Here is a 24943-nt window from a genome sequence, read left to right as displayed (position 1 = left end):
TCTTGCATTAGACAGCTTTGCCCAGAAATTCTAGTGCAATTCTAAAGTAATTCTGGCCGTGGGGATTGAAAAACGAGACAGAATCTGGGTTAAAGCCACATTCTCAAATGCCCCAGTTATTGCAATGGGGGTTGCATCTTCTACCTACCCCTTTTATGTCCAGCCAGCACTTCGGGGGTGAGTCAGGGATGATCCCGCTACGCTGGCAGCAGGATCTATGTCTACAGTAGATATCCAGTAGACATACATCCCAATCTGTAAATGGTGAAGGCTCCAATAGTAATCAATCCTAGAAGGATCGATTATCATTACAAAGTGACCCTTCTGTTCCTTTGGTTTAATCCAGATCTTTGGCTCCACCAGTTCTGGTGGCAATTCAGAGCTGGCAGCTCTGTGGTGCTGTTACGGGTGCCAATGCCAGCCACCTTATTTAAATGAATACGTCCCTGTAATTAGGATTCGATTGAAAGCAGTGGCTGGAAGTACCTCAGGGGTAGCACAATAGTACTGCAGAAATTCCCCCCTCTTATTTTTATTACTCTTTTGCAGTGACCAAAAAAAAAGATGGTGTGAGAAACAATTTTCAAAAAATAATTTGAATTATTTAAATTACTATCATTTTTATTGACAGCTGTTTGCTGACTTCTAAATCCTGATTGGTAGTTTGCATGTCCTCTTGCTACTTGATGATTTGTAAGTTGCATAACTTATCAGTTGTGATTTGTTGCTGTATTATAAAAAGGATATATGAGACAATTGGTTGCAAGTGTGACAAATATTTTCAGATGTGAATGGACGTGTGCTAGGTGCAAGAAGTTAAAAAAAATAGATATATACTGATGGATTTTCATTCACTTCTAATGGTGAGTACATTGGCCCAGAAATCACGGCCTCCCCAGGTCTGTACGGAGTGTGTTCGGACCCGGGAAGGCATCGCAAAAGCCGGTTTTCAGCGCACAATGCGCATGCCGATCCAGCTTGACCGGTCCCCCCGCATCTCGGGAGCGAGGACATTTGCAAGGGCAAGTTTGCGGTATTTACCCATGTCTTGCCCAGCAAATGTCCTGAAAACTCTTGCGCCTAGTACAAGCAGGCGCAGAGCCTACTTTGACAGGCATAAGAGTTTTAAAACACACAAAAACATTAAAAATAAAATTAAAAAAAAACACATTTTATTGTTAAAAACCCTACCCGCTATGGTAAGTTTATTTTAAACCATAATTAAAAAAACTTTTTTTAAAATCGGAATTTTTTTTTCCTAAGACATTTATTAGCTTTAATTTTAATTGTGAGGTGTGTTTTTTATTTTTTATTGTTTAGTGTGTTTGTTTTTTCTCATTAATAGCAATGAGAACTCATGGATACGGAGTTCTCATTGCTATTAATGAGAAAGCTGTGGAGTACTGTACCTGATTGGTTGAGCAGTCACACGTGACTGCACCTTCTGTGTGGGGACCTGGAGGACGAGAGTGTGCTTCGCAGCGCGGGAAGAGCAGGCCTCCCCACCAGAATCCCACGCTCCTCCGGGACCACCAGGTAAATTTGTAAAAATTCTCCGGTCGGAGGCGTTCGTCGGAAAGAAGCCTCCGACTAGAATTTCCAGGCCAATATTCCAAAGTAGGGTCCAGGGGAAAGCTGTAGAGTAATGGAAAGTTCTGAGGCCATATTCTCCCCCATCCAACAATATTGTTATTTTTGACTATTTAAATGGTGCATTTATTTGCATCTTGGAACCTACTGTAACTCGGAGTATGAATCTCAGTATATTTTTTTAATTAATTAAGATTCAACTTCCTATTTTATTTACAAACCTTGGCAATTTCACAAGTACAGTGGCAAATACTGTCCAATAAAAGCATTCACACCTTATCTCATAAAAGCAGCGTGGAGATTTTAATAATTAAAACTAAATTGGCTTTTTCTCTATCAGGGTTCAGTTGTATTCTCCATTGACAGTATGCTCTACAGCTGGATCATCAACATTTATTCTGGTTGATTGTGTTATTAACTGATTAAGAAGTATTAAAGGATCATTATTACAGATGTGTTGTATTTGGCTGTTATATTATTCATTCCTGCAAATTAAAATCCTGCTTAGAAATTGCCCATTTAAAGTTCATGCACTCCCATGATATTGTTACCCGTGTTTTCATTTGGGAGAAAAACCATGCTTTGCTTCCTATTTTTCATGGAAAGAGGAAAAAGCCCTGAAGCTAGCTATTGAATGTTGTTATTGGATTATAGGGCGAGATTCCTCCTGTTGACAATTGAGGTGGAAGTTAGCCTGAATAAAAAAAAACACAACTTTTTTGCAAAATATTGACGTGGAGTTTCTTATATTGTAATATCAGTTAAATATTTGTTTTATTAAAGTTTTAGGCCCTGAAATTCCATGCCATTATTTTCGGCATCGCGATAACTTAAAATTGAGGCAATTTGATTTTCAGGCCAGAAACTTGGGGCAGAAGCTATTTCATCTCAAAATTGATCACACAAATTTCCAAATGTGGTTTGGCCCTTCTTGCAATCCTCCCGCTGAGTGCCCAGTCAGCTGCCCAGCCAGCTAATCATATAATAATGAGAGTCAGTGGTGCTGCTGAACATCCTGGATTTGTACTTGCAATGCACTAGGTGTGAGTTACAATGAGAAATTGAAGGTATTGCTGTTGCCCAGATCAGCTGAAACAGATGGAAGTAAGCAGTTTTTGAGCCTGAAGATTGCTGAAAGTTTGAGGTGTGATCTATTTGGGAACGAGTTTAAGGAGTGATTTATTATTTTGCCATTCTGCCCACACAGCCTTGTACTTGCTTCTGGGAATGTGAGACTACGACCCTTCCCAACCACTACCTGCAGGTATCAGGCATGGCATTCTCTATGGGCATACCATTGTATGCCATTATCATGGAGAACGAGTAGGAGGTGATGGAGCAGTGGATGAAGGAAAGGCGAGTGAGGCGGCATTTGAGGATAAACCCCAACAGATATTACATCAACTCAAAGAATATGCAAGCAACACAGGTCCTATGAGGAGATTAATGAAGAGATATGTATTTGAAGAGTATGCTTCATCAAAGAAGCAATAAGAGATCTCTACCATCTAGTGCTTGAAGACTTCCAGCAAGGTCAGTTATCTGTCCAGATTGCTTTGTCTGTGGCTACAAAGGTGACCACCACGCTCAACTTTTATGGAATAGGCTAATTTCAGGTACCACAAGGTATTTCTGTAATATCAACCAGGGTGCAATATGAACATCGATTGCTTTCCCCAGTTTGCAATTGATGACACCCACATTGCTTTGCTCAACAGGAAAGGCTTCCGCTCCCTGAATGTACAAATTGTGTGTGACAACATGCAGAGGATCCTGCATGTCAGGGTGATATTTGATGGAAGTTGTCACAATGTAGTCAGCTGTTGAAATTTGGCTGCCTCTGACCTCAAGGAAGAAAATCATGACAATGGATGACTTGTGGGTGATGAGGCTTATCCTCTACACCTCCTCATCATCAACCCACCACTGCTGTGGTGAATATATGATCATAGAGTAGAATAGCACAGAAGGATGTCATTCAGCCCATCGAGTCTGTGCCGGCTCTTTCGAAGAACAATCCAGTTAGTCCCACTTCACCGCTATTTCCCCATATCCCTGCAATTTTTTCACCTTCAAGTATTTATTCAATTCCCCTTTGAAGGCCACTTTTGAATCTGTATCCATCCTATTAGGCAGTGCGTTACAAATCCTAACCACTCATTGCGTAAAAATGTTTTTCCTCGTGTCGCCTCTGGTTCTTTTGCCAATCACCTTAAATCAGTGCCCTCTGCTTATCAAACTTTCAGCCTTTGGAAAAAGTTTCTCTTTATTTACTTGATCTAAACCTTCATGATTTTCAATACCTCTATCAAATTTACTTAGGCTTCTCTGCGCCAAGGAGACCAACCCCAGCTTCTCTAATCTATCCATATAACAGTAATCTCTCATTCTTGGAACCATTCTGGTAAATCTCTTCTGTACCCTCTCCAAAGCCTTCACGTTCTTCCTAAAATGTGGTGCCCAGAATTGGACACAATACTCCACCTGGAGCTGAACTAAGTTTAGCATATCATCCTGGCTTTTGTCCCATATCTCAAGAGTCTCCTATCAACAAGAGCAGGCATTGACGACGAGATCCAACACTGCCTCCAGTGCGCCAGTGCAGCCTTCGGCCGTCTGAGGAAAAAAGTGTTTGAAGACCAGGCCCTCAAAATTGCCACCAAGCTCATGGTCTACAGGGCTGTAGCAATACCCACCCTCCTGTATGGCTCAGAAACATGGACCATGTACAGTAGACACCTCGAGTCGCTGGAGAAATACCACCAACGATGTCGCCACAAGATCCTACAAATCCCCTGGGAGGACAGGCGCACCAACATTAGCGTCCTCGACATCCCCAGCATCAAAGCACTGACCACACTTGACCTCCGCTGAGCAGGCCACATAGTTTGCATGCTCGACACGAGACTCCCAAAGCAAGCACTCTACTCGGAACTTGTAATGTCTGTAGCTCCACACTGTGGACGCCTGTGTTACTACAACTAGTGCTGTTAATAAAGAGCAGGTCACCTGACCAGCAGGTCAGGGGTCACCGGAACCTGCAGCCATTTTACAGGCTGTGTGATGTGTGTGCTCGCTAAGATATGACAGAACTCCTACACGGTAAACGAGTCAAAGGTGAGCAGTGGAAACGTTACAAGGACACCCTCAAAGCCTCCCTGATCAAGTGCAACATCCCCACTGACACCTGGGAGACCCTGGTCAAAGACCGCCCTAAGTGGAGGAAGCGCTATAAAGCCCAGGATCCCATATGCTTTATTAACTGCTATGTTAACTTGCCCTGCCACCTTCAGAGATTCGCCCACACACACACACAAGCACACACACACACGCGTGCATACGCACATGCATACGTGCACACGTACGCCCTCTTAAAAATTGTACCATTTAGCATGTATCGATTCTCCTGATTCTTCCTACCAAAATATATCACCTCACACTTTTCTGCATTGAATTTCATCTGCCATATGTCCGCCCATTCCAGGAGTCTACCTCTCTCTCCTCTTGAAATCTATTACTATCTTCTTTACTGTTTGCTATACTTCCAAGTTTCATCATCTGCCAGTTTCTAAATTGTGCCCTGTACTCCCATGTTCAAGTCATTAACGTATATCAAAAAAAGCATGAGTCCTAGTAATAAACCTTGGGGAACTCCACTGTATACCTCCTTACAGTCTGAAAAATAGCCATTTACCACATCTCTTTGTTTCCTATCCCTTAGCCACAGTTGTATCCAGGCTGCTACTGCCCCGTTTATCCCACCGGCTTCAATTTTGCGAACAAGCCTAATATGTGGTACTTTATCAAACATCTTTTGAAAGTCCATATACACAACATCAACTGCCCTGCCCTCATCCACCCTCTCTATTCCCTCATCAAAAAACTCAATCAAGTTAGTCAAACATGATTTGCCCTTAACAAATCTGTGCTGGCTCTCCTTTATTAGTCCATGCTTGTCCAAAAGGCTGTTAACTTTCTTCCAGATTATTGCTTGTAAAAGCTTCCCACACCAACGCTAAACTGACTGGCCTGTAATTGCCAGGTTTATCTTTCTCCCCTTTTTTGAACAAAGGTGTAACGTTTGCAATCCTCCAGTCCTTTGGCACACACCTGTATCTAAGTATGATTGAAAGATTGTGGCCAGCATCTCCGCAATTTCTACCCTTGGTAAACACTGCTGCCAAGTACTCATTTAGTACCTCAGCCATGCCTTCTTCCTCCACCAATAGACCTCCATTTTAATCTCTAATCGGCTCCACCACTCTTCTGACAACCCTTTTACTGTTAATATACCTATAAAGGACCTTTGGATTCCCACCAATTTATTCTCATACTATCACTTTTCCCCTCTTATTTCCTTTTTCACTTCTCCTCTGTACTTTTTATATTCAGTCTGATTCTCTCGTGTATTATCAAGCTGATAGGCCCCCTTTTTCAGTTTCATCCTACTCTCTAACATCTTCGTCATCCAGGGAGCTCTGGCTTTGGTTACCCTCTCATTCCCTCTTGCAGGAATGTACCTAGATTGTATCCTAACCATTTCCTCTTTAAAGGCTGCCCATTGCCCCAGTACATTTCTGCCTGCCAGTCTTTGATTCCAATTTACCCAGACCAGATCATTCCTCATAGGAAGGGCGGGGCCGATTAGTGACCAAAAAGGAGATTTTCTTATGGAGACAGAGGGCATGGCTGAGGTACTAAATGAATACTTTGCGTCTGTCTTCACTAAAGAAGGGAATACTGCCAATGTCACAATAAAGGAGGAGGCAGTAGAGACATCGGATAGGATAAAAATAGATAAAGAGGAGGTACTTAAAAGGTTGAAAGTGTTCAAAGTAGAAAAATCACCCAGTCCGGATAGGATGCATTCTAGGTTGCTGAGAGAAGGGTGGAAATTGCTGAGGATCTGGCCAGAGTCTTCCAATACTCCTTAGATATGGAAATGGTGCCAGAGGACTAGAGGACTGCAAATGTTACAGTTCAAAAAAGAGGAGAGGGATAAACCCAACAATTACAGACCAATCAGCTTGTGGGGAAACTTTTAGAGACATACATAAGAACATAAGAACACAAGAAATAAGAGCAGCAGTAGCCCATACGGCCCCTCGAGCCTGCTCCGCCATTCAATAAGATCATGATCGTGGGCTCAGCTCCACTTCCCTGTCTGCTCCCCATAACCCCTTATTTCCTTTATCGTTTAAGTAACTGTCTATTTCTGTCTTAAATTTATTCAATGACCCAGCTTCCACAGCTCTCTGAGGCAATGAATTCCACAGATTTACAATCCTCTGAAGAAATTTCTCCTCATCTCATTTTTAAATGGCGGCCCCTTAATCTAAGATCATGCCCTCTAATTCTAGTCTCCTCTATCAGGGGAAACATCCTCTCTGCATCCATCTTGTCAAGCCCCCTCATAATCTTATACTTTTCGATAAGATCACCTCTGGGACAAAATTAATCGGCACTTGGAAAAATATGGGTTAATAAATGGAAAGCTAGCATGGATTTGTTAAAAGCAGAATGTAATTCACTAACTTGATTAAGTTCTTTGATGAAGTAACGGAAAGGGTTGATGTGGGTTGTGTAGTTGCTGGTGTTAATATGGACTTTCAAAAGGCGTTTGATAAAGTGCCACACAACAGATTTGTTAGAAAAATTGAAGCCCATGGGATTAAAGGGGCCGTGACTGCGTGGATACGAAATTGGCTAAGGGACAGAAAGCAGAGAATAGTGGTGAAAGGTTGTTTTTCCAGCTGAAGCTGCAGTGAAATATGCAGTGGTGTCCCCTGGGGTCAGTGTTCAGACCACTGCTCTTTTTGTTGCTTATTAATTCCTGGACTTGGGTAAAAAGAGCATAATTTCAAAGTTTGCAGATGGCACGGAACTCAGAAATGTAGTAAACAGTGAGCAGCATAGTAACATACTTCAGGAAGACATAGACAGGCTGATGAAATGGACAGACACATGGCAGATGAAAATTAACAGAGGTGTAAAGCAATTAATTTTGGTAAGAATGAGGAGACGTAACACAAACTAAATGGGCAATTTTTAAAGGAGTTGCAGGAACAGATATGTGTATACACACACACATATATCTTTGAATGTGGCAGGACAAGGTGACAATGTTAAAAATGCACGGGATCCTTGGCTTTATCATTAGAGGCTTATAGTACAAAAGCAAAGGAAGCTATGCTAAACCTTTCTAAATCACTGGTTAGGCCCCTGCGGGAGAATTGTGGGCACCACATTTTCGGAAGGATTTCAAGGTCTTAGAGAGGGTGCTGAGGAGATTTACTAGAATGGAACTAGGGATGAAAGACTTCAGTTACGTGGATAGACTGGAGAAACTGAGGTTGTTTTTCCTGGAACAGAGAAAGTTAAGGGGAGATTTTATCGAGGTGTCCAAAATCTTGAAGGCTTTTGATAGAGTTAATAAGGAGATACTATTTCCAATGGTAGAAGGGTCAGTAACCGAAGGACACAGATTTAAGGTAATTGACAAATGAACCACAGCATAGATGAGGAAAACAAATTTTACGCAGCGAGTTGTTATGATCTGGGATGTACTGCCTGAAAATGTGGTGGAAGCAGATTCAATAATAACTTTCAAAAGGAATTGGATAAATACTGGAAAAGGAAAGATTTTCTGGTCTATTGGGAAAGAGCAGGGGAATGAGACTAATTGGACAGCTCTTTCAAAGAGCTGGCACAGACACAATGGGCTGAAAAGCCTCCTTCTCTGCTGAATCATTCTATGATTGTCACATTGAATCAATTTTAATTGAGACGCTAGAAACTATTTTTTGAGAGGATGACAGTCTGGGCGAGAAATTCCATTGCGCCCCATGTGGGGCGATAACTTTTGGAATCTGTGAAAAGTATTGAGAGGCAATAATCCTTTTTTGATCCCGTGAACTTCACCTTTGTTGCTCCACAAGGGAAGTGGAGGGTAAATCAAATGCTAACCACTTCTCTTAGGGCACTAATGTGTGTGAGAGGGGTGGTAGCGGCAGAGTGCTGAAGAATGTGCAGTACAATGTTACCGGCATCATAGGCTCCCTCGCTTAAAGGGAAGGGCTAATGATGGTTTGCAACATTCTTGTCGTCAGCTCTGTGTGGCCAGGGGATGTGCATGACTGCCATTACAGCCCAAATCAGTAGATTTAGGGTAGTTCTGGAAAAGGACAAAGGTGGACTAGGAAAAAAAGTTCTCAATTGGGGTAAAGCCAATTTTGCTAAGCCGAGATGCGATTTGGCCAAAGTGGACTGGAAACAGCTACTTGATGGTAAATCAGTGTCAGAGCAGTGGGAGGCTGTCGAGGAAATTTTAGCTTAAATTGACTCAGGCAGAGGCTTTCAGAATCGTGCTTCGAGAGAATTTTATTTTCTAACAAGATATCTCGGAGAGTCCGCTCAGTCCGCACTGAGGCAAAACTCTGAGTTTCACAAGCAAACCCGCTCTATCTTTATACAGTCAGAACAGGAACTTTATCTAAAACACACCACACATGACCATTAATCATACATTCTGTGAATTCAAAGTACATTCCGGGAGGCACACTTTATCTGTCCTTGCATAGTTCCTCCCTGTCCGTATCCTGATCTGGAAACTCATACACACACCAGATAGTCATGTATTTACAACATTCTTTGTTTCAAGGCAGAGAAGTGTGGGTGTTTTTTCTAGCTCCACTAATTCTACAAAATCAGCAAAAAGTGAACTTAACCCTTTCCTTTAAAATAGGACATAGATCGTTTTCTTCCACAGAGGCATTCAAGAAGGAGATCTTGAGAGGACAGAGCAAGTATGTTCCCTTTAAAAAAAAGGGTGGGGCTAACAAATCTAGAGCCCCCTGGATGTCAAGGGACTAACAGGTTAAGATAAAGAAAGAAAGGGAAGCCTATGACAGATACCGGTAACCCATTACTACAGAAACGTGTCAGAGTATAAGAAGTGCAGGGGTGCAATTAAAAAAGATATCAGGAAAGCAAAGAGAGAGCATGAAAGAATGTTGGCAAGTAAAATCAGGAAAACCCAAAGATGTTTTATAAATACATTAACAGCAAGAGGATAACTAGAGAAAGAGTGGGGCCTCTTAGAGGCCATAAAGGAAATCTGTGTGTGGAGGCAGAAGACGTGGGTATGATTTTTAATGAATACTTTGCATCTGTCTTCATTAAAGAAGGGAATACTGGCAATGTCACAATAAAGGAGAAATAGTAGAGACATCAGATATGATAAAAATAGATAAATAGGAGGTACTTAAAAGGTTGAAAGTGTTCAAAGTAGAAAAGTCAGCCAGTCCGGCTAGGATGCATTCTAGGGGGCCGACTTTGGTTGTTGCCCATTTCTCGGCAGCCACCGGGCGGGAGGTCCGTTTTTGGCACCCGCTGCTGCCGGGTCCTGTCGGGAACCACTTTGGTCGCTGTTGCGTGGGCGGCAGCAAAGGGACAGCGGACGTCAGTCGGCGAGCGGGAGTGGGACTCGGTGGCAAGCATCATCAGAATGCGTCAGGTGGAGGCCTCTCCGCTCGGGTTTTTTCAGAGGGCCTCCACTGCGTATGCGCAGGATTTAGGCAGTTTTTTAAAAAATTGTCGTTCTGTGTAGCCTGTTGTAGTCATTTTGTGGCCCTTGCACGCTAATTAAGTAAGTGCTCAGGGCCATAAAACACCACTCAATTTCACCTGCGAGGGGAGAGGAGAGGAGAGGAGAGAGACAGGAGAGAGAGACAGGATACAGACAAGAGAGGAGAGGATATAGAGAATATAGAGGAGAGAATATAGAGGAGAGGAGAGAGTTGGAGGTTAGAAAGCAGAGGTGGCATTGGAGAGGGGCCAGTCTGAGTTGCAGAGGGGGCAGTGTGACAAATTTATAACCAAACTGTTCAGCAGCCATCCCTCTTATCATAGAGGATGAGTGGCCATAAAGCATTAATGAAGACTGTCAGAACCAGGCCCAGAGCTCTGTGGTTCAATGAACAGGAGTTGGAGGAGCTAGTGATAGAGGTGGAACGCAGTTACAGCAAACTCACCCGGGATGGACATGGCAAGCCTCCACCAGCCCAATACTGACACCTTTGGATGGACATCAGTCAGATGGTCAGTGCAATGGGCAACGTGGAGCAGGATGGGGACCAATGCCACAAATGGTGGAACGATTTGGTGGCGGCAGCTAAAGTGAGTACAAATTTATTCAGCCCCTCCTGTCCAAGGCCAAAAAGGTTGTGCGTGCGATGTGTGTGTGTGTGTGTGTGTGGAGAAGGAGCAAAGCGAGTAAAGGCTGCAACATTTCTTTGTGCAGAGAAAACAAGCAGCCAAACAGGCAAGCCTGAGTGCGACCTGAGGGGGCCCACAAGATGTGGTGGAATTGACCAGGCTGGAGGAGCGTGCATTGGCATTGGTGGGACATCGCCACATTCCAACCACAAACGTTTTTGCAGATCAGGTGCTACCGCAGGGTAAGGATCTCTGGTGTCAGCGACAGTCATGGCATGAAAGTACTTGCAATGTTAATGCACTCGCGGTTGAACGTAGACTAGGTCGACCATTATTGGTGTGGACATGTAGGGATGGGATTCCTTGCTGGTATAACGTGAGATGGAACAGCTCACAACTCACTTTCACCAACCCCCCCGCCTCCCCCCACCCCCCTCCACACCCCGCCCCCACTACAGACTGAAATTTTGGTCTCTACTTGCAGATACTAATTTGGACACCACGGATCTCGAGAGACCATCGACCTCTGGCCTTCACAGAAGCCGTCACACCCCAGCATCTCCCACCCTGATGTTCTGCACTCCTGAGGACACCGGATCCTTCCTGCACCCCCAGCCATGTCCACCGCTCCCACCTCTGCCACCCAGGGCCAGGCAGAAGAGGAGAGAGAGGAGGGAGAAGGAACCATATTTGTGCCCCTTCACCTGGAGGATCCGGAAGCGCCTGCCATCAGTCGCCTGCCAAGTCAGCCAAGTGTCCGCAGAACCTCGGCGTCGTGCTCAGATTTCCTGGGGTTTCCCACAGATTCCACTCAAGCAAGCGCTGAGTCCGTGGCGCAAAGGGAAGCAAGGCCCCAGCACCCAGCAGCATCAAGCAACCACCTGCGGATGCAGGACGGCTCGCTCTATTGAGCCAGATGGTCCAACTCTCAACCACCAGCGTGGAGGTAGGTCACGAGATGCATCTGACCATGTCTGGGATAGCTGCCAGCATGGCCACAATCACTCAGCAGCACGATGAAAGGATGGAGCGCCTCCTCACAGTGTTGGAGCACACATCAGAAAGCGTTGAGGCCATAAGGCAGGAGATAGCTTCTGCATGCGTGGTGCAAGCCTCGGACCCCACACCCTCAAGGTACAAGATGCTGAGGAGCAGGAGTTCCTGGAACCTTCGGTCCCGCGTCCAACGTTGTCACCAAGACGCACACGTCTGCACACATCACGCTGCCTTCCTGCACAACCTCCTGAACCAGAGGCAGTGAGGGGCAGGGGAGGGCCACTCCATCGTGTAGGCATGGGGAGGAAGAGGAAAGTGGGCATGGCTGCAAGGTGGGGGAAGAGAGATGGTGATGGCGGGTAGAGGGGTAGGTGTTGCTTCCTCATCTAAATGTATGTACATGTGATGATATTATGTGACGTTTGTCATTGTGCCCTTGTAAATACACTCACATTGCTGACCCTCTGTTTGTGCATGTGTCATTTTAACGTCATATTTGTGGTGCGTTGCGCCAACCACACATCTGTCTCTTAGGTCATCTGCTTCATCAGGAATATCTTCTCATCCACAGCTGACTGCAGTGTATGATGGATCCTGTCATCAGGCCATCGCAAGATGACAATGAATGCAGGAAGACTGCCAAGTTGCAGGGCAGACCTTAAGGCTTGCACTTCAACCTTCTTTTTGCGAGGCCAAAGATGGAGGACATGGTCATCAGTTACATTGTGCGAGACAATTAATGAATCAGCTTGGATGTACATCATGTGAGATCCTGAACACTTGTCAGTCTCTCATAATAATTTCCCCTTTGCCATTGGCCTTCTCAATGAAGGACTTTCAACAAGGTGCAACACAAAAGCCTCCATTAGCTTACACACATTTCAGTCGGTTTCATCACATCCAATTTAAACATCACCATCAGCAAGAAAGTAATGCAACATTGACCGAACTTCTTTCCAGCAGAATCTGACTAGCTGCTGTGATGTGATAGCCACCAGCACTCCCTCCCAGCCGATGTGCCAGAGCTGCTCCAATGCATTCCATCTCTCCCTCCTTCCCACCCACTCGATGTGCGATTGCTGCCTGCTCACACTGCTGCCTCCCGATTGACGGCGCTCACACTGCTCCCGCCCTCCCTCCTTTCCGCCTTCCCGATTGATGCCGAAATAGTGCTGCCTCCTGCCCAATGTGTGATTGCCGCCCAGCTCACACCTGCTTTTCCAGAGTCGTCTTTCTGGCAGGCGACAGGTCAGCGGGAGTGCAGCAAAAGAGATCAAAATGGCAATTATCTGACTTCCGGCATGGGTGGGCGGGACACTGCGACGTGGGCGGAACCCTTCCCCACCAATCTTCTGCCGGGCGGATCATCGACGGGAGATGGGCAGTTCCAGAGTAATTGCCCAGAAAACAGCCATTTCCGGCGGAACTGCGGTGGCTGTGGGCGGGACAGCGATGAAAGTCGGCCCCTATGTTGCTGAGAGAAGGGTGGAAATTGCTGAGACTTTGGCCAGAGTCTTCCAATACTCCTTAGATATGGGAGTGGTGCCAGAGGACAGGGGGATTGCAAATGTTACAGTTCAAAAAAGAGGAGAGGGGTAAACCCAACAATTACAGACCAATCAGGTGGTGGGGAAACTTTTAGAGACATTAATCTGGAGCAAAATTAGAGAAATTGGAATAATATGAGTTAATAAATGGAAAGCTAGCATGAATTTGTTAAAAGCAAAATGTATTTGACTAACTTGATTAATTCTTTGATGAAGTAACGGAAAGGGTTGATGTCGTTAGTGTGGTTGATGGTGTGAATATGGACTTTCAAAAGGCGTTTGATAAAGTGCTACATAACAGATTTGTTTGAAAAATCGAAGCCCATGGGATTAAAGGGGCCGTGACTGCGTGGATATGAAATTAGCTAAGGGACAGAAAGCAGAGAATAGTGGTGTAAGGTTGTTTTTCAGGCTGAAGCGAAGTGTTCAATGTGGCAGGACAAGTTGATAATATTAAAAATGCACGGGATCCTTGGCTTTATCATTAGAGGCTTATAGTACAAAAGCAAAGGAGTTATGCTAAACCTTTCTAAATCACTGGTTAGGCCCCTGCGGGATAATTGTGGGCACCACATTTTAGGAAGGATTTCAAGGTCTTAGAGAGGGTGCTGAGGAGATTTACTAGAATGGAACTAGGGATGAAAGACTTCAGTTACGTGGATAGACTGGAGAAACTGAGGTTGTTTTTCTTAGAGCAGAGAAAGTTAAGGGGAGATTTTATAGAGGTGTCCAAAATCTTGAAGGCTTTTGATAGAGTTAATAAGGAGATACTATTTCCAATGGTAGAAGAGTCAGTAACCGAAGGACGCAAATTTAAGGTAATTGACAATTGAACCACAGCGTAGATGAGGAAAACAAATTTTACGCAGCGAGTTGTTATGATCTGGGATGTACTGCCTGAAAATGTGGTGGAAGCAGATTCAATAATAACTTTCAAAAGGAATTGGATAAATACTGGAAAAGGAAAGATTTTCTGGTCTATTGGGAAAGAGCAGGGGAATGAGACTAATTGGACAGCTCTTTCAAAGAGCTGGCACAGACACAATAGGCTGAAAAGCCTCCTTCTTCTCTGCTGAATCATTCTATGATTGTCACATTGAATCAATTTTAATTGAGACGCTAGAAACTATTTTTTGAGAGGATGACAGTCTGGGCGAGAAATTCCATTGCGCCCCATGTGGGGCGATAACTTTTGGAATCTGTGAAAAGTATCGATAGGCAATAATCCTTTTTTGATCCCGTGAACTTCACCTTTGGTGCTCCACAAGGGAAGTGGAAGGTAAATCAAATGCTAACCACTTCTCTTAGGGCACTAATGTGTGTGAGAGGGGTGGTAGCGGCAGAGTGCTGAAGAATGTGCAGTACAATGTTACCAGCATCATAGGCTCCCTCGCTTAAAGGGAAGGGCTAATGATGGTTTGCAACATTCTTGTCGTCAGCTCTGTGTGGCCAGGGGACTTGCATGACTGCCATTACAGCCCAAATCAGTAGATTTAGGGTAGTTCTGGAAAAGGACAAAGGTGGACTAGGAAAAAAATGTCTCAATTGGGGTAAAGCCAATTCTATTGAGCCGAGATGCGGTCTGACCAAAGTGGACTGGAAACAGCTATTTGATGGTAAATCAGTGTCAGATCAGTGGGAGGCATTCAAGGAGGAGATCCTGAGGGTACAGAGCAAGTATGTTCCCTTTAAAAAAAAATGGGTGGGGCTAACAAATCTAAAGCCCCCTGGATGTCAAGGGACAAACAGGGTAAGATAAAGAAAGAAAGGGAAGCCTATGACAGATACCGAGAACTCAATACTGCAGAAACTCTAGAGGAATATAAGAAGTGCAGGGGTGCAATTAAAAAAAGATATCAGGAAAACAAAGAGAGAGCATGAAAGAATGTTGCCAAGTAAAATCAGGGAAACGCCAAAGATGTTTTATAAATACATTAAGAGCAAGTGGATAACTAGAGAAAGAGTGGGGCCTGTAAGGGGAATTGTGGTCTCTATGAGGGGGTCAGGTTCCCTTCTGACCAACTTGAGCGGTTCGAATCGCTCCCCCTCCCTTGGGTTTACTCTGGATTTATTTGAGGCTGTGACAAAATTGCGGAGGACACTGGTTTCATGCAAAGAACTTTGGTTTTATTACAGTCAAAGTAATACAGGCTTATTACGCTAGTAAGAAAATACAAGGCCAAACTTACAATCACTCTAATAAAGGACAATACAAGGAAAGGTACAGGGTCAAACTTAAAATCACAAATCACTCTAATAAAGAACCATGCACTACACATTCAAAAGAGGGGGTCACAGTAAAATTATACCTCCCACCTCCCAATACCTAATTCTAGCTAGGTTAGACTCCAGGGCAGGCAGGAACTATGCTTAACAAACCTTTTGATAGTTAACGGTAGATCCCTGCCACGGAGGTTGTTGATGCCAGTTCATTGGATGTGTTCGGGAGGGAGTTGGATGTGGTCCTTGTGGCTGGGGGGGGTCAGGGGGTGTGGAGGGGGCGTGGGGGGGGAGGTGCTGGGATGGGTGATCAGCCATGATATTGTTGAATGGTGGTGCAGGCACGAAGGGCCGAATGGCCTACTCCTGCATCTATTTTCTATGTTTCTATGTTTCTATTGCGGTCGTTTTTCCCTTATTACCACATTGACTGTGGTCGGTCGCTGCTGCGATGGTGATGTTCTTCCTTCCTTCAGGACTTCAGGACTTCGAGGTTGGAAAAGTTAGTTTACAACTATTGCGTTGATTTCTCTCCTTGTCTTGATGACACAGCGTAGTGTGGTACTAGTCTGTCAGTCAAAGTGTCATCTGAGGTGGTAGCAGCCTTGTAGCTACCTAGCAACCACCTAACCGCTGTTGAAAACAGGGCCCAGTTATACAATTTCAGTGTTCTAATCTTAGCGCCAAATCTCTTCAAAATTCCTTTGTATAATTTTGGCGGGCTTGTTTCTTCTTTGTAATATTTTGTCGGGCTCGTTGAACGTTGATATGTCTTGGGTGGGTTGATGTTCGAAAACTGTTTCCTGATGGAAATATTAGTTTGGTAATTGCAATGTCCTATTATGCTTAGTCTTTCGCATAGAGGCTGGATTAGGCCTCTTTGTGATATATATGCTGAAATGGTTATCCAGACCCATGTTGATGGGTAGCTACCTCTGGGTGATTTTATGATGTTAATGTCTCTTGTGGGGGAAGGATTTTGGAATACTTATTCTTCCAGACAGGTTATCTCAGTCCTCACACCCAGGCAGCTTTACTTAATTAGACTGTCACTTGTTAATTCCGTTGGACCGCCCACAGCCTTTGAGTTTGTCTTTTAAAATCCAAAATTCTATTAAAGTTCGTAGTTTCTTCCAAAAGCACTTTAGAGTTCTAAACTTTTCGGTAGATAGTCCCAACTTAAATTTCCTTTCGAATGAGCCCAAACACAGGGGGGGTTTCTTGTGAAATTTGCATTCCTTCAGGCCGATTAGAGACCGTAAAGGAAATCTGTGTGTGGAGGCAGAAGTCGTGGGTATGATCCTTAATGAATACAAGGGCAACAATCAAAAAGAGCCACATTACAACATAATTCTAAAAGGACAAAGAGTGTTAGAAAAACAAGCCTGAAGGCTCTGAGTCTCAATGCGAGGAGCATTCGTAATAAGGTGGATGAATTGACTGCGCAGATAGCTGTTAACGGATATGATGTCATTGGGATTACGGAGACATGGCTCCAAGGTAACCAAGGCTGGGAACTCAATATCCAGTGGTATTCAATATTCAGGAAGGACAGACAGGAAGGAAAAGTAGGTGGGGTAGCGTTAGTGGTTAAAGAGGAGATTAACGCAATAGTAATGAAGGACATTAGCGTGAATGTGGAATCTACATGGTTAGAGCTGCGAAACACAAAGGGCAGAAAACGTTAGTGGAATTATGTACAGACCACCAAACAGTAGTAGGGAGGTTGGGGATGGCATCAAACAGGAAATTAGGGACGCATGCAATAAGGGTACAGCAGTTATCATGGGTGACTTTAGTCTACATATTGATTGGGCTAACTAAACTGGTAGCAATACTGTGGAGGAAGATTTCCTGGAGTGTATAAGGGATGGTTCTCTAGACCAATATGTCGATGAACCAACTAGAGAGCAGGCCATCCTAGACTGGGTCTTGTGTAATGAGGGAGGATTAATTAGCAATCTGGTCGTGCGAGGCCCCTTGGGGAAAGTGACCATAATATGGTAGAATTCTTCATTAAGATGGAGAGTGACGCAGTTAATTCAGAGACTAGGGTCCTGAACTTAGAGAAAGGAAACTTCGACGGTATGAGACGTGAATTGGCTAGGATAGACTGGCGAATGATACTTAAAGGGTTGACGGTTGATAGGTAATGGCAGACATTTAAATATCACATGGATGAACTACAACAATTGTACATCCCTGTCTGGAGTAAAAATAAAAAAGGGAAGGTGGCGCAATCTGGTTAACAAGGGAAATTAGGGAAAGTGTTAAATCCAAGGAAGAGGCATATAAATTGGCCAGAAAAAGCAGCAAACCTGAGGACTGGGAGAAATTTAGAATTCAGCAGAGGAGGATTAAGGGTTTAATTAGGGCGGTGTGGGGGGTGGGTGGGGGGGAAATAGAATATGAGAGTAAGCTTGCAGGGAACATAAAAACTGACTGCAAAAGCTTCCATAGATATGTGAAGAGAAAAAGATGTGAATACGAATGTAAGTCCCTTGCAGTCAGAACCAGGTGAATTTATAATGGGGAACAAGCAGACCAATTGAACAAATACTTTGGTTCTATCTTCAATAAGGAAGACACGAATAACCTTCCGAAAAAACTAGGAGACCAAGGGTCTAGTGAGAAGGGGGAACTGAGGGAAATCCTTATTAGTCAGGAAATGGTGTTAGGGAAATTGAAGGGACTGAAGGCCAATAAATCCCCAGGGCCTGATTGTCTGCATCCCAGAGTACTTAAGGAAGTAGCCCGAGAAATAGTAGATGCATTGGCGGTCATTTTCCAACAGCCATGGACTCTGATTCAGTTCCTATGGATTGGAGGGTAGCTAATGTAACCCCACTTTTTAAAAAAGGAGGGAGAGAGAAAACAGGGAATTATAGACCAGTTAGCCTGACATCGGTGGTGGGGAAAATGCTGGAATCAATTATTAAAGATGTAATAACAGCGCATTTGGAAAGCAGTGACAGGATCGATCCAAGTCAGCATGGATTTATGAAAAGGAAATCATGCTTGACAAATCTTCTAGAATTTTTTGAGGATGTAACTAGTAGAGTGGATGAGGGAGAACCAGTGGATGAGGTGTATTTGGACTTTCAAAAGGCTTTTGACAAGGTCCCACACAGGAGATTATGTGCAAAATTAAGGCACATGGTATTGGGGGTAATGTATTGACGTGGATAGAGAACTGGTTGGCAGACAGGAAGCAAAGAGTGAGAATAAACGGGTCCTTTTCAGAATGGCAGGCAGTGACTAGTGGGGTGCCGCAGGGTTCAGTGCTGGGCCCCCAGCTATTTACAATATACATTAATGATTTAGAAGAAGGAATTGAATGTAATATCTCCAAGTTTGCAGATGACAGTAAGCTGGGTGGCAGTGCGAGCTGTGAGGAGGATGCTAGGAGGCTGCCGGGAAACTTGGACAGGTTAGATGAGTGGGCAAATGCATGGTAGATGCAGTATAATGTGGATAAATGTGAGGTTATCCACTTTGGTGGCAAAAACAGAAAGGCAGCTTATTTTCTGAATCGTGACAGACTAGTAAAAGAGGAGGTGCAACAAGACCTGGGTGTCATGGTACATCAGTCATTGAAGATAGGGTATGCAGGTACAGCAGGCAGTAAAGAAAGCAAATGGCATGCTGGCCTTCATAGCGAGGGGATTTGAGTATAGGAGCAGGGAGGTCTTACTGCAGTTGTACAGGGCCTTGGTGAGACCACACCTTGAATATTGTGTGCTGTTTTGGTCTCCTAATCTGAGGAAGGACATTCTTGCTATTGAGGGAGTGCAGCGAAGGTTCACCAGACTGATTCTTGGGATGGCAGGACTGTCATACAAAGAAAGACTGGCTCGACTAGGCTTATATTCACTGGAATTTAGAAGAATGAGAGGGGATCTCATAGAAACATATAAAATTCTGACGGGACTGGACAGGTTAGATGCAGGAAGAATGTTCCCGATGTTGGGGAAGTCCAGAACCAGGGGTCACAGTCTAAGGATAAGGGGTAAGCCATTTAGAACCAAGATGAGGAGAAACCTCTTCACTCAGACTATTGTGAACCTGTGGAATTCTCTACCACAGAAAATTGTTGAGGCCAGTTCGTTAGATATATTCAATAGGAAGTTAGATGTGGCCCTTACGGCTAAAGGGATCAAAGGGTATGGAGAGAAAGCAGGAATGGGGTGCTGAAGTTGCATGATCAGCCATGATCACGTTGAATGGTGGTGCAGGCTCGAAGGGCCGAATGGCCTACTCCTGCACCTATTTTCTATATTTCTATGTTTGTATCTGTTTTCACAAAAGAGAGGGGCGATGCCGACTTTGCAATGAAGGATGAAGAGTGTGAAATATTGGACAAATGAACATAGTGAGAGAGGAAGTATTAAGGCTTACCAGCTTTGAAAGTGGATAAATCCCCAGGCCTGGATGAAATGTATCCCAAGCTGTTAAGAGAAACAAAAGAGGAAATAGCAGAGGCTCTGACCATCATTTTTCAATCCTCTCTGGCTACAGGTGTGGTGTCAGAGGACTGGAGGACTGCTAATGTTGTACCTTTGTTTAAAAAGGGAGAAAGGAATAGACCGAGTTATTACAGGCCAGTCAGCCTAACCTCAGTGATGGGGAAATTATTGGAAAAAATCCTGAGGGACAGGATAAATCTTTACTTGGAAAGACATGGATTAATTAAGGACAGTCAGCATGGATTTGTTAAGGGAAGTTGTGTCTGACTAACTTGATTGAAGTTTTCAAGGAAGTAACCAGGAGGCTGGATGAGGGCAGTGCATATGATGTAGTGTATATGGATTTTAGCATAGCTTTTGATAAGGTCCCACATGGCAGACTGGTCATGAAAGTAAAAGCCCATGGGATCCAGGGCAAAGTGGCAAGTTGGATCTAAAATTGGCTTAGAGGCAGGAAGCAGAGGGTAATGGTTAATGGGTGTTTTTGTGACTGGAAGGCTGTATCCAGTGGGATTCCAGAGAGCTTAGTGCTGGGTCTTTTGCTTTTTGTAATATATATCAATGACTTAGACTTGAATGTTGGGGGTATGACTAAGAAGTTTGCAGATGACACTAAAATAGGCCGTGTGGTTGATAATGAAGAAGAAAACTGCGGACTGCAGGAAGATATCAATGTACTGGTCGGATGGGCAGAACAGTGGCAAATGGAATTCAATCCGGATAAGTGTGAGGCAATGCATTTTGGGAGGGCTAACAAGGCAAGTGAATACATATTAAATGATATGACACTGAAAAGTGTAGAGGAACAGAAAGACCTTAGAGCGCAGGTCCACAGATCCTTGAAGGTAGCAGGCTAGGTAGATAAGCTCGTTAAGAAGGCATATGGAATACTTGCCTTGAGGCATGGAATACAAGAGCAAGGACATTATGCTTGACTTGTACAAAACACTTGTTAGGCCGCAGCTGGAGTATTGTTTGCAGTTCTGGTCACCACATTACAGGAAAGATGTGATTGCACTGGAAAGGCTGCAGAGGAGATTTACAAGAATGTTGCCTGGACTGGAGAATTTTGACTGATTAATTGTAGATGCTAGGTCTGTTTTCTTTGGAGCAGAGGAGACTGAGGGGAGACCTGATTGAGGTCTATAAAATTATGAGGGGCCTAGATTGAGTGGATAGAAAGAGCCTATTTCCCTTAGCAGAGGGGTCAACAACCAGGGGGCATAAATTTAAAGTAATTGGTAGAAGGCTTAGAGGGGATTTGAGGGGAACTTTCTTCACTCAGAGGGTGGTGGGCGTCTGGAACACACTGCCTGAAAGGGTGGTAGAGGCAGAAACCTTTACCACAGTTTAAAAAATACTTGGACATGCATTTAAAGTGCTGTAACCTACTGGGCCACCATCCAAGAGCTGGAAAATGAGATTAGGCTGGATAGCTCTTGATTGGCCGGGGCAGAAATGATGGGATGAAATGGCCTCCTTCCGTGCTGTAAATTTCTTTGATTCTATGAACTCACTCTCAGAGAGGGGAGGGCTTGGACATCGTGCAGCAGTTAGGCTTCAAAATCTATCAGCAGGCACCAGACTGTTGCAAAGAATAAAGTTTGGCCTACTTGAACACTGCCTTTTATTGTCGCTCCCCAAGCGGCCAGCCGCGGTGACAATGCGTCCTCTTGCTGCCGTTGTTGATGCCTGGCGATGCAGCAGAGGGCGGGAGCAAATTTCACATCCGGGGCGGTAACGGGGTGCTGCGCAATTGATGATGCCACGACCGATGGGGCACGAGAGATTGAGGTGGCAAGTGTTAGCACTAGCATGAAACCGGCAGGGACGTTCGTGAGCCTCGCTGAATTTGCCGTGCCCAGTCGGTAACCCCTTAGCATCCCATTACCGTACCCACAGGCGCTAACAGAAGGCGTAAAGTAGCCGAATTTCTCCTCGTAAAAGTTAAAAAGTAATATCAGACAGAACAGTTAGTACATCACTCTGGGCAGTATTGTTATGGCTGTGGTTGTATTCGTGCTTGGTATTCAGTTGGCAATTATGTTTTGCACTTTATTTCTGGTAATTCATATTTCATGCAATTAACTAATTTCCGATGTTAAGCTTACCATCCAAATAGAACACCATCAGTTAAAGGATTACCCTTAATAAATGAAGCCAATTCATGACTTTGCATCACTGATAAACATTAAGCAATTGTGCAATGGAGAATTATTTGAAGTAGAGCTGAATTCTTCCCCTCTTAAGGAGATCAGCTGCATTTATTGTAAGAAACTAATATGATTGTTTATTATAATTATATGGAATGTCATTTATAATACATCAAGCATCACTGAATTGCAATTTTAGAGGAGTTTCAGTATTTCTAAAACATGGATGGATTTCACAAACTCAGACCAACTTGAATGCACTTAATGGAAAAGTAATAAATATAATATTGCTTCGATGGAAGCTGTACTCCACTCCACTATTTTGATGAATTCCTGAGCCGAAAGTGTAAAGTCCTTACTCTACAGCATGAAACCACACAAGGCACATTCTGGGGACAAGGTCACTCTGTGACCTTGACTCTTTATTCACAGGACTCCAAAGACGATGACCCTGCGTGGGACCTTCCTTTTTATACCTGTGTAATCAGGCAAGGAGTGTCTCCCACAAGTTCACCCCTAGTGGTCAAGGTGTGCATCTAGGTTGAGAGTATGCAGTAATACAGTGGTGTTACATTGTGGTTACATACATGACAGAATGCAAGGCATTTTCTGCATGAAAATATAATGGCAATGAGAACCCAATCATTTGCCAAACGACTCCAGGAAATAAAAATTCAGGACAAAGGGTCATCTCCCAATTTTGCATCCACAATATATTCTTTTATTTTGCCTTAGCAAAGAAAATAAAGCTGATACAGAAATTATAAAACAGTTTGTCATTCTGCAATAAAAATATAAATAAACTTTTTGGTGATCTGTCAATGTCATGATACTTGGTTTTGTAGAAAAAAAGCTCCTTCCACAGATTTGTGTAGAAATAAACTGAGTTGATATAATTAATTTGTGGTTAAACAACTTGACAGTTATTTGAAGTTTGCCATCATGCTTGCGAAACAATAATACAAGTTAGGGTTGAGAAGGAATGATGGGGCCAAAATTCAGTTCCGCCAGAAACTGGAAGTGTTAAGGCCTTCTTTCCACGATTAGCTCCACAATGTTTGCGGTGACCATTGGATTCAAATTCAGCTTTTTGACCACAAAAAAGTGTTCCAGTCTTATTAGCCTTTCAAACCTAATAGTCTGCAGTCTTAATTGGGGCATTATTCCCTTGGGAAAATTCACACTTAGGGTGATTGGTAGCCAACAACCCAGCTGCTTCCTGGCATAAAAAGGCCAGGGTTTGCAGCAAGGCCCTGAGGAGGGAAGGAGTGGTGTGGAATTGTTATAGATGCAGACTATAGATATACTCTCTGTGTAGTCACTGTATAGTTGCATAAGATGGAGACTTGTTACCTGATGTACTATCAATAAGGTTTACACTGTGTATATACTATGCTGGAACCACTAGAGGGTGCAACTGGTGGAGACCGGGGTTTCCTGCTCCTGTGGCAGAGGCTGTCCACCTGAGGGTCACCCGCATAGGTGTGTAGGGCCCAGTATAAAAGGCTGCTCACTATGCTTGTGCCTCACTCTGGACTTACGAATAAAGGACCAAGGTCAATACATTGCCTCATAGAGTCATTCCTAATTGCATTACAGACATAACAGGAATGATGGCTGGTGCTGTTGTGGTAAGAAGGGCAAATAGGTTTTCGAATGCCGAGCTGGAGACCTTGATGCAGGGAGTGGAGGGAAGGAGGCGACTCCTCTACCCTGACGTGGGGCGAATATATATATATATATATATCATATATGCGTGTGTTTGCAAAGGAGGCACTCTACTTTCACATTGACAGCTGCATGTCATGGACACACACTTGTGCCCTCATTTATGATGCTACATCATCATGGTGCTACAAACCAACCTTTCTTTGTTTTGCAGAAGAAACGTGCTCATAATCAGTTTGAGCAAAGGAGGACTGGTGGTGGAGAGGCCGAGCTACAAGTCCTCACATCCTTGGAGGCAAGGGTCGACGCCATCGTGGACAGACATGGTGCCTTCCCTGTGGGCCAGGGCACTGCCGATGCTGATGAGGGTAAGTGAAGACCCTTCTTTAATGCTATCTCTTCCTGAATGCTGCAGCATCCACTGTGCCTTTGCCTTTGAAAGTGTGCTACTTGCAGGCTCCATGTGTAAATTCCCCACCTCTCCCTCATGGCAGCCCTTGTCCCATTTATGTTTGCAGATGAGAGGCCGAGTGGCAGCCGAGGCAAGGGAGCAGCTCCTCTTGAGACCTGCTGAGACACTGTCGCCAGGCCTGCAGCATACCCTTGCTGAGACCCCAGCCAGATGAGCCTGAATTACACCATTGAGGAGACTGAGGTGTCGAGCATTGCTGAGACCCTAGATACATCTTTTGGCGATCTCAGCTATGAGGAAGAGCAAGAGGAAGGCAGTGCTGAGAGCACCGTGTCACAGCTTCCACCCACACGCGCCAGCTCAGATACTAGGAGTGCGTGGTCTGATGTATCTAATATAGTAGAGAGGTCTGTACTACGTGTTGCACCGGGGAATAGCAGGCTGCAGCATAGTGACGGAGCTTGGCAACCTCGGGTGCCACTCCTCCAGGGAGTGAGTCCGCATCGGAGTTCTGCTGAGGAGGACCCAGACAAGCCTATCGATGTTGCAGTCTACGAGATAAGGATGGAGGCCAGGCATTCCCAGCTGTTGGGGGCACTGGCAAGGGTGCCAGAGAGGCTATCGGATGTGGTGAGGGATGTGGAGGAGTCTACCTCCCGCATCGTCGACAGCTCT

Source organism: Pristiophorus japonicus, chromosome 10, assembly GCF_044704955.1.
Source record: "Pristiophorus japonicus isolate sPriJap1 chromosome 10, sPriJap1.hap1, whole genome shotgun sequence".
NCBI classification, from domain to species: domain Eukaryota; kingdom Metazoa; phylum Chordata; class Chondrichthyes; family Pristiophoridae; genus Pristiophorus; species Pristiophorus japonicus.
Note: the sequence above shows the minus strand (reverse complement) of the source record.